Consider the following 8,811-nt stretch of genomic DNA (forward strand, 5'->3'; position numbering starts at 1 on the left):
GCCAGCATGTCTTTTACCCCATTTCCCTATAAATTTTCAGTGTTGCGTCACGTAATTTGTCATTATGGAAACTTTGTCTCACAAAGTTTTCTAAATTGTTTTCTCCCCTTTTACTTTTTATTTCTTTCCAGTGCTATATTTCATTACTGTGTGCAATATTGAAAGTGCCAATGTTGGCAATATAAGTATATCAATTAAATATATGATTAATATTTGAAATGCATGTGGCTGAATTCCACGTTTATTTGTTTAAAGGTTTTTATTATTTTTTAAAGCCTTTTTATCTGCACTTAAAAAAAGGTCTGTTTCTGGAAAAGAAACCAATTTTAATAAGCAAGCTTCACCCAACTTGGTGAAGTGAACATATAGCAGTTATCTATTCTGTCTGCACTTTTTGTGAACATTCATGTTATCAATGTGCCCCTGTTCCATCTCTGTTCCTCTTAAAGGGATCGTTCACCCCAAAACAAAAATGATGTCATTTATTCACTGTCATGTTGTTCCAAACCTGAATTTTTTTTTTTCCTTCTTGGAACAAACAAGCAGATGTGAGGCAGAATTTTAAAAGGGTCGCACAACGGACGTGTCTAGTAGACAACATGGGGCGTTCTAAAATTCAAAACAGTTGTTTTCTATAAATGTACACAAACCGCCGTTGCCATTCGTCATCTTTCGATGGCACCCAGCTACGACTCTGGAGGCTGCTTGAAATTCTGCAGCGCCACAGAACACCACTCGCATAGTTTTCCTTTAAATTCAACCCAAATCATTATTAAAGGAAATTGATTACTTACTGTAGCCATGACTGGATGAAACATTGTGTACATTTATCTTTCATATAGCCAACACAATGTATTTTCAGTTATAAGTATGTCTTTTTGTGGTTTGACAGCTTGAATTAAGACTATTCAAGGCTTGCATAATAAATGTCCCTTTTCTAATTGTTCAGTTTGTGCAGTTGCACCAGTTTCATTCACTAACCTGCAAACTCATCAACGTCACTTTGTTAATTCTTAATGATGTAGCCTTTGAAAACCTTTATAACGTTTGTGTGTTTGGTGACTAGACTCAAAACTTTGGGCTTTCCTGTGCATGATACCTGTGCCTCGTCCTACCTTGTGTGGTGCTTCTCGTCCGGTGCGCGACCAGCTTTAGTCTCAATTACCAACCACTTTCATTGCATCTATTTTTCCCTATACAATGAAAGTAAATGGTGACAGTGAACAATGAATATTCTGCCTAATATCTCCTTTTGTGTTCCACAAATGAATGTCATACAGATTTGGAACAAAATTATTAAATTATGACAGAATGTTCATTTTAGGGTGAAGTGTCCCTTTAACATTTGAGGGTTGGGGGTTATTGGTCACATGGAATGGTGTCAAGGCCTTTGGGTAAGGGGCAATCAATATGTATCCTTAATTTTCTTGGAAAACATACATGGGAAGATTCTAATGAAGGTGTGTGATGACCTCTTCTGTCTTCAGTGGTTGATGTCAGTAGCACATTGCTTTACCAGCTGGAGAAAATGTCTGACCAATGTTTGTTTGAAAATTATCTCAACAAGGAATTCCTTGTGCAGTTTTCCTTTCTTTATATCTTAACTTATGTTCCTTCCCTTTGCAAAGAGGATCACTGAATTACTCATTCGGCGGTTATGCGTCAAATATAATTTATGTACATTTTACAAATTAAAAAATAAATGTTAATTTAACCACCTCTCATGAAAAGAATGTCAATATAAATGTTTCTAAGTGTTTCTTTTTCTTGTGTACACTCGTTCATGTAGTGTTCTTTTTTTTTTTTTTTGCTGAGGTCAATATTAAGGTTCTGACTTCAATGAAGTTTTCTTTGTGTACACAGTTCATGTAGCACTTTTAAAGGAACAGAATATGAGCATTTCTTGTGCCGAGTCTGACCTAAAGCATGCAGACTAACCATACTGTAATAACATGTGTCGTAATGTCATTTGATGCAATCTTCTTTTTCTGTATGGGTAATGATGGTTGCTTCCAATTCCAATGGTTAACCAATGTATAATGTGAACTAACAATAACAGTACATTTTCATTGGATGTGTGATCATATCCAAGTCTTTTGTCATCTTACATTTTTCAGAAGAATACATACTGTTGAGAATGGGGTCTTTTTCATTTAAACAACCATAATAACATTAGATATTTTAAAATGATATTGATTGCGCTGCAATTCTGTTGAATGTATCCTGAAAAATCACATACATTTGTTAATTGAAGAACAAGTCTTATGTTATGTCTTAATTGTGCCTTATGCTTTATTTTAGTTAATCTTCATATATGTTCAGAAAACACTGCTGACTTGATTCTCCAGATTTCCTTTGAATCGGATCTCTGGCTCTCTACAAATTGTTGCCTCTTTTGGCAACAATTTAGTTTTTTTTGTTTTGTTATTATTATTATTATTAAATAGCATATTATCATGTGTAGGAATGACTTAAAACAACTTAAAAACTCTATTGACCTGATAATTGCCCCAGTGTTTGAGTAGCTATTTTTGGTAAATTATGTGAAAAAAAATCCTTTATTTAAATGGCCAGACTACCTTTTAATGACCATTGTGATTGTACTATGATGATCTTAGTTAGTGACAGAATTCAATTTCAAAGAGTAATATTGAAACATTTTAATTAACTAATTGTTTTAGCAAAGATTTAAATTGTAAATTTATTTTTTAATGAAATACTTGTAAATACTTTTTCCTTGTGTTCCTTCTTAAGTGAGGAAGAACTTTAGTTTTAAAATATTAAATGAATTAAAAAAGATATGGCAAGGCATATAACTGTTTTGAAAAGCCATGAAAAAGTCTGGTTGGGTAGTCATATAAATCAAATATAGCTATAAAAAAAAAACAAATGCTATCAAAATACTAAATATATTGTTGAGTGGTTAAAAAGTAATAAATGAAGTTCCAAGCAGTGATTATGGTGCGTGCATATTATAAGGTGGAGATTATTTATTTATTTCATAGGCTCATGATGATTTTAAGAAGTGAGAAGATTTGCCATTAAAACTTTATAACTTTTGATCAGTTGGTGGCACTTTCACAATTTATGGCGTTCTCAGGGCATTGTGGCAATGATAAGTAAATTTTAATGTCAATACGCATTAAGTATTGCCAAGATACAACCTCACTTGCTGTTTGGCGTGTTTAAGCATCTTTGTTAGTGTTTCTGGAGATCGTTGTTGAACACCCAAAACCAATTTTATGACTTTTGTGAGGACTGGACTGAAGATGTTCTGAGCCAATATGGATACATTTTGTTTGAGTAACAGCAATAAAAAAAAGAAGGAAAACGGTACACAAATCATGACTTTAAGGGATAGTTCACCCAAAAATGAAAATTCTCTCATCATTTACTCACCCTCATGCCATCCCATATGTGTATGACTTTCTACTGCTGAACTCAAACAAATATTTTTAGAAGAATATCTAAGCTCTGTAGGTCCATACGATACAAGTGGATGGTGGCCAGAACTCCAGAAAGCTCCATAAGAAGTGGTTTAACAATGTCTTCTGAAGCGATCCAGTTGGTTTGGTTTGAACAGGCACGACGATCATGATTTCAAGCTTGATTATACTTCCTAGTGCTTGACGCATGTGCAGAGTGCTATATTGCGCTATAGGAAGTGTAATTGAACTTGAAATCATGATTGTACAGTGAAAAAGGTGTTCTATTTTGTTTTTTTTTCTCATAAAAAAACAACTGTATTGTTTCAGAAGATATGGATTAATCCACTGGAGTCTGTTGGAGTACTCTTATGCTGACTTTATCTCCCTTTTGGAGTTCTGGTCACCATTCACTTGCAATGTATGGACCTGCAGAGCTGAGATATTCTTAAAAAAAATCTTTAGTGTTCTGCAGAAGAAGGAATGTCATGAGGGTGAGTAAATGATGAGAGAATTTTCATTTTTGGATTAACTATTCCTTTAAGCTCATTTACTCTATAAAAAAAAGGTTATGGTTTTTTAAATTTTTACCTGTTGGGCAAAACTATTGAAACACTGTCTGTCTTACATATGTACTCATAGCTCTTGAACAAATCATCAATTTGGATGCAGGGCAAGTGTTGTAGTAATTTGCATTCACAAATCTGTATGAGCTTCCTTCCTGTTTGGCATCCTCTCCTACAAACAGGTTTATGTTACTCGTGAAATATTTGATGTATCAAAAAACAGTAATCGTTGTTTTACCAGCACAGTTTAAAGATCATCTGACCCTAATTCAAGGAACATCCTAAGAAAGTTGTAAGACGAGTTTGTAAAAGTACATTTTTGACAAAAATCTGAATGGTGGAAATTGCACCCGGTATTTAACTCAAAGAAAGAAAAAGTTGTGTTTTTTAAAAGTTAAAAAGAACATGCTTAAGAAGATTAAACATGCATGAACATTTAAACAGTTAGTGGCGCTAGAAGGTGTAAGAGACTGGACCCACAACTGGCATAATGAATATCAAGACCCTCCTCAGTAAGTGTGCTAAATGTCAAAACCTTTACCATACGGTTCTTTAGGCTGTCATGGAATCCAAAAAATAAGAAAACTAACAGATACAAAAGGTGTCTGTGGACCTTCAGTGCTTGACTTCTACTAATAACATTTCACACATTTGAGATTAATCTTTTCATTGTGCTACTCTTTTGATCTTTTCAAGATGTCCGGTTGTTAAGCATGTTTAAGCGCCCCATGTGAGACAGAGGTGACCTATTTCTGTGGTTAAGTGCTAATGGGTGTGGCGCTTTCCTGAAGAAGCCAGCTGGTTATCTAGCCTGAGCACAAGCATTGTCAGGTTTAGTCAGTTGCTCCTCAATCATGAGCCTGGCTATAGTCATTCTCTATTGGAGTTACTTTACCATGATCATCTAAATGCTGACTTGTCAGCCAGAACCAATCACTGTGAAAATCTACAGCAAGCATGTTTTCCTCCTTCTGTAACATCTGGACCTGCCAACAACCCAAGCAGGTTCTGTGCTCCAGTCTTAAGTGTACAGATGTGAACAAGACCGAATTATAGTCGCCACGCTGAAAGGTATAAACAGTTGAATGGATTGCCTGAATGCCTCAGTAAGACAGCTAAGAAAGTCTAAACAGTACCTCTGTTTTACTCCTACACTACGGAGATGTGCGCCATCTGGTGACAAACTATTGTCTCAGTTGTAAGAATAATTAGCCTAGTTAATTATTCCGCCAAACGTTTAAAACTTGTAATAATAAAATAATAGTAATAATAAAGAAAATAATTTTATAATAATAATAATAATAATAATAAAACGTTTATTTTTTCCCCAATAGAAATTATTTGTATCATTTCGTGTGAAATTAGTTTGTATCCTCTGTCTTTGATTTATGCCGAGTCATATGGGTGTCTTTAGTTACAAACATCGTGTTTAAAATATTATCCGTATAGACATGTTGTAAACCCCAGTGTGTGGTAGATTACATCATTTATATAATGCATTAGACTATATTATAAATTATTTTGATTATATAAGCCCAATTATTTACTGTTTATTATATAACTTATAAGATAGATATTTAATCATATATTAATTATTATGTATTTTTTGAAGCTATTCCTAGTAGTTTATTGTTATTGTGATATATGAGCAATTTGTTCATGAAAACATGCTACAGCAATGCTTTACTAGACAAACAAATTCAACCAAACAAGTATCAGATTAATTCAACTCAATTTTAATTAACGTAATTCTGTCATCTGAAAATTGACTGTGAGCAAAGAGCCGAGTGAAAATAATTTTCAACCATTTAAAACTTCAACATTTCAACAGAAAGGTGAGTGCGGTTAAACAGAAAAAAATTAAACAGATATTGTTGTCATCATCGAATATGCTTATACAGAGGGCTGCAGTCGAGACATTTTAAATCTGATATAGCCTACCACCTCGCTGACCTTAAAATCAACTTTTTCAGGAATAAATCCATTTCACAATTTACCACAAGATGGCGCTGTTGATTAAACATCCAACACTTGACATTTGTAATGTAATGCTTTTTGTATATGTGTGTGTGTGTGTGAGGAGGCCCGCGTGTTTCAAGTTTAGGCTTTCAAGGCGACACATGCTGGTAAGATGAATATGACCCTATGGACATCACATTTTACAGTAACTTACGTCACAGTATCAAAGAGACTATTGACATTTCAACAATGCTCACTAACTTGACACTGAATGCTTGAGCCAGCCTGATTTAAACTTCAATAAATGTATTATGCGTAATCGACAAATGTGAAACTTTCCTGTCATTTAACGTGGCTGCGTTACTTAAGGCTCGCAACAAGGCCTCCGCATGGCATCTGAATGACACACTCACCAGGTACAAATAAAACAATTTTGATTAGCTGATCCATCTGAACATTCGACTTTAGATTCCCATTTACTTGCACTGTTGAGGGAGTCCGTGGAAATGACATATAAGATGGAGCTCGTACTCACACATGCTTTGCTTGTAAATGTCACGGAATGAAATCTGATCCGATAATCTTTTCGCCAGGTATAGGGGTCTTTCAGGTCGAATTCGTTCATGCTCTGCAAAGAAATAAAACATATCTAGACAAAGGGCAACGCATGTTACAGAACGCGGGTGTCACGCTTTTAAAAGTTCGAAATTGTAAACGTGAAATCATATATTGCCGTTATATATATATAAATTTACTTGAGTGAGAGTAAAAGTACCCACTTTTAAACCTACTCTAAAAGTAATATTTTCCCCCAAAGTTAAATGTAATAGAGTAACTGTAATGGGTTACTACCCACCTCTGGTTGTGAAACGTCATGTAAACACAAATGCAGCCATTTAAGTGATTAAAAGTTGTAAAATGAAAGCGCTTTATAACACAGGGTTTCTGCCGGAGAACATGGCTCTTATGTGTCCATGTTAACACAAGTGACGTTTATATATTTTTGAAGAGTTTGTGTTCATGTACATCGGGGAACCCCAGAGTCTGATGTAGAGGGAAACCCATCTATTGCAGCATATGTATCTACATTGTGCATGCAGCTTTCATTTCTTCAGAAGCTTTCTTGCATAAAGTCAGTTCTATATTGTTGAACCAGAGAGGTTCAAACAATGGATGTGCGACATAAAATCGCTTGCAGCCCCCTTAAGCAGTGATTTATGTCATTGTATGGGAAACGCACCCCACCCCGCTGTGGCACTGATCATGCCTTAACATGGGACTTCGAAGGGAGCACAATCCATGCTGTGGAGTCTTTTCAAACAGAGTATCCAATAAGAATCACTTAAAAGGTGAGTTCTGCCTGACCGTTATCACTTTTAGCCATCTGAAGTTCTCACAGTGGAGGTTGACTCTCTTTGATGGAAATAGGGCATAGGGATGAACACTCCTGAATGGGATGCACCAACTCAGGAGCTGGAAAGTTGCTTTATTTATATTTTTTGTGCAGCCGGAAGTTTCTTTGGATGTACACCTCGAGTAAGTGTTCTTTATTCTTTGTGCTATGTGTATTGTGATTCAAACCATGGATACATTATCTTTTACTCATGTGTTTCTCATTCACCTGCATTGGATGTGCACGAGAGTTCCAGCCTTGTCGTATGCAAAGACTTGTGTTTTTGGGCTGGTTATGGATGTATGTTGTCAGTTAGATCATTGTTCCGTTTTCAAGTCTTTGGAAAAGCTGGCCCGTATTGAGACCTGACCAGTGCTGAGAAAAATAACAGGTGTGATGTGACAGCGTATGTGCTGCTTCAGCAGCAGTCTGGACCTCTGAACTGTAGTTTACACCTGATTAATGATATTAAAACTTTTTGAATATTGAATTAAAGATTCTAAAGCAATTAAAAAATTGCAGTCATGCATTGTTCAGTTCTATATTGATTTAAATGCTATTTTAGAAAAAAAGAAAAAAAATTTACCTCTGTAACCTTATAGCTGGTTACGGCCATGAGCATGATGGAAAGGTGTGGCTCTAAACTAAAGCCTAGTTCAGTTTAAGTCTTTTGAAAAGCTGGCCAGTGTTGAGAGCTCTTCTCAGGTTTCCCTGTTAAGCAGCTCTGACATGAGAAGCATGTTGGAAATGGGTTTGTGTGTGTGTGGCTCTAAACTAAAGCCTATTGGCTGTTTTTTTTTAATCGTTCAGCATGTCCCAACCCCACTTCCTGTTTTAGTAGGAAATATGCAAAAACCCCAAATCAAACTGCGTTTGTCAAGGCACTTCATGTGAACTTTAACCTGACACGTTGTCTAAAAAATGCAGCACTTCTGCGGTAGAGGCTGAAAAACAGCCAAAAAAGTGTGTTAACGTAGGAAATCAATGAAAAAAACAGTACAGACAATGTAAAAACGCATTCTATGTAAACTGTGCCTTAGATTATACACAGACTAAATAGACACAGAATCAGGAGTGGAAAAATACCAAAAAAAGAGAAAAATCAAGATAAATGAAAAAATAAATAAATAAATAAATAATAATAAAAAAAAATATATAAAAAAATATATATATATATATATATATATATATTAGACCTGTTACACCAGCAGAGAAGGCTTTATTAACTTTCTTCAGAAGAATAAAATACTTAGACTGAGAAAGCTGTCAGCTGCAGCAAGATGAACAATCAGAACTGAGCAGAAGTATAAAATAATAATAATAATAAAAAAAAAAAACACTTTAAATTCCATTATGGCTGGAGATATGTAAAATATGACAGGGTACTGGGCGACCAAAACAATGAAATATTTATTTTATATAAATTAAAAATAGGCTGTTACTGAAGAGCACGGATAACCAAAGACAC

The sequence above is a fragment of the Xyrauchen texanus genome, chromosome 34 (assembly GCF_025860055.1).
Source record: "Xyrauchen texanus isolate HMW12.3.18 chromosome 34, RBS_HiC_50CHRs, whole genome shotgun sequence".
Classification (NCBI taxonomy): Eukaryota; Metazoa; Chordata; class Actinopteri; order Cypriniformes; family Catostomidae; genus Xyrauchen; species Xyrauchen texanus.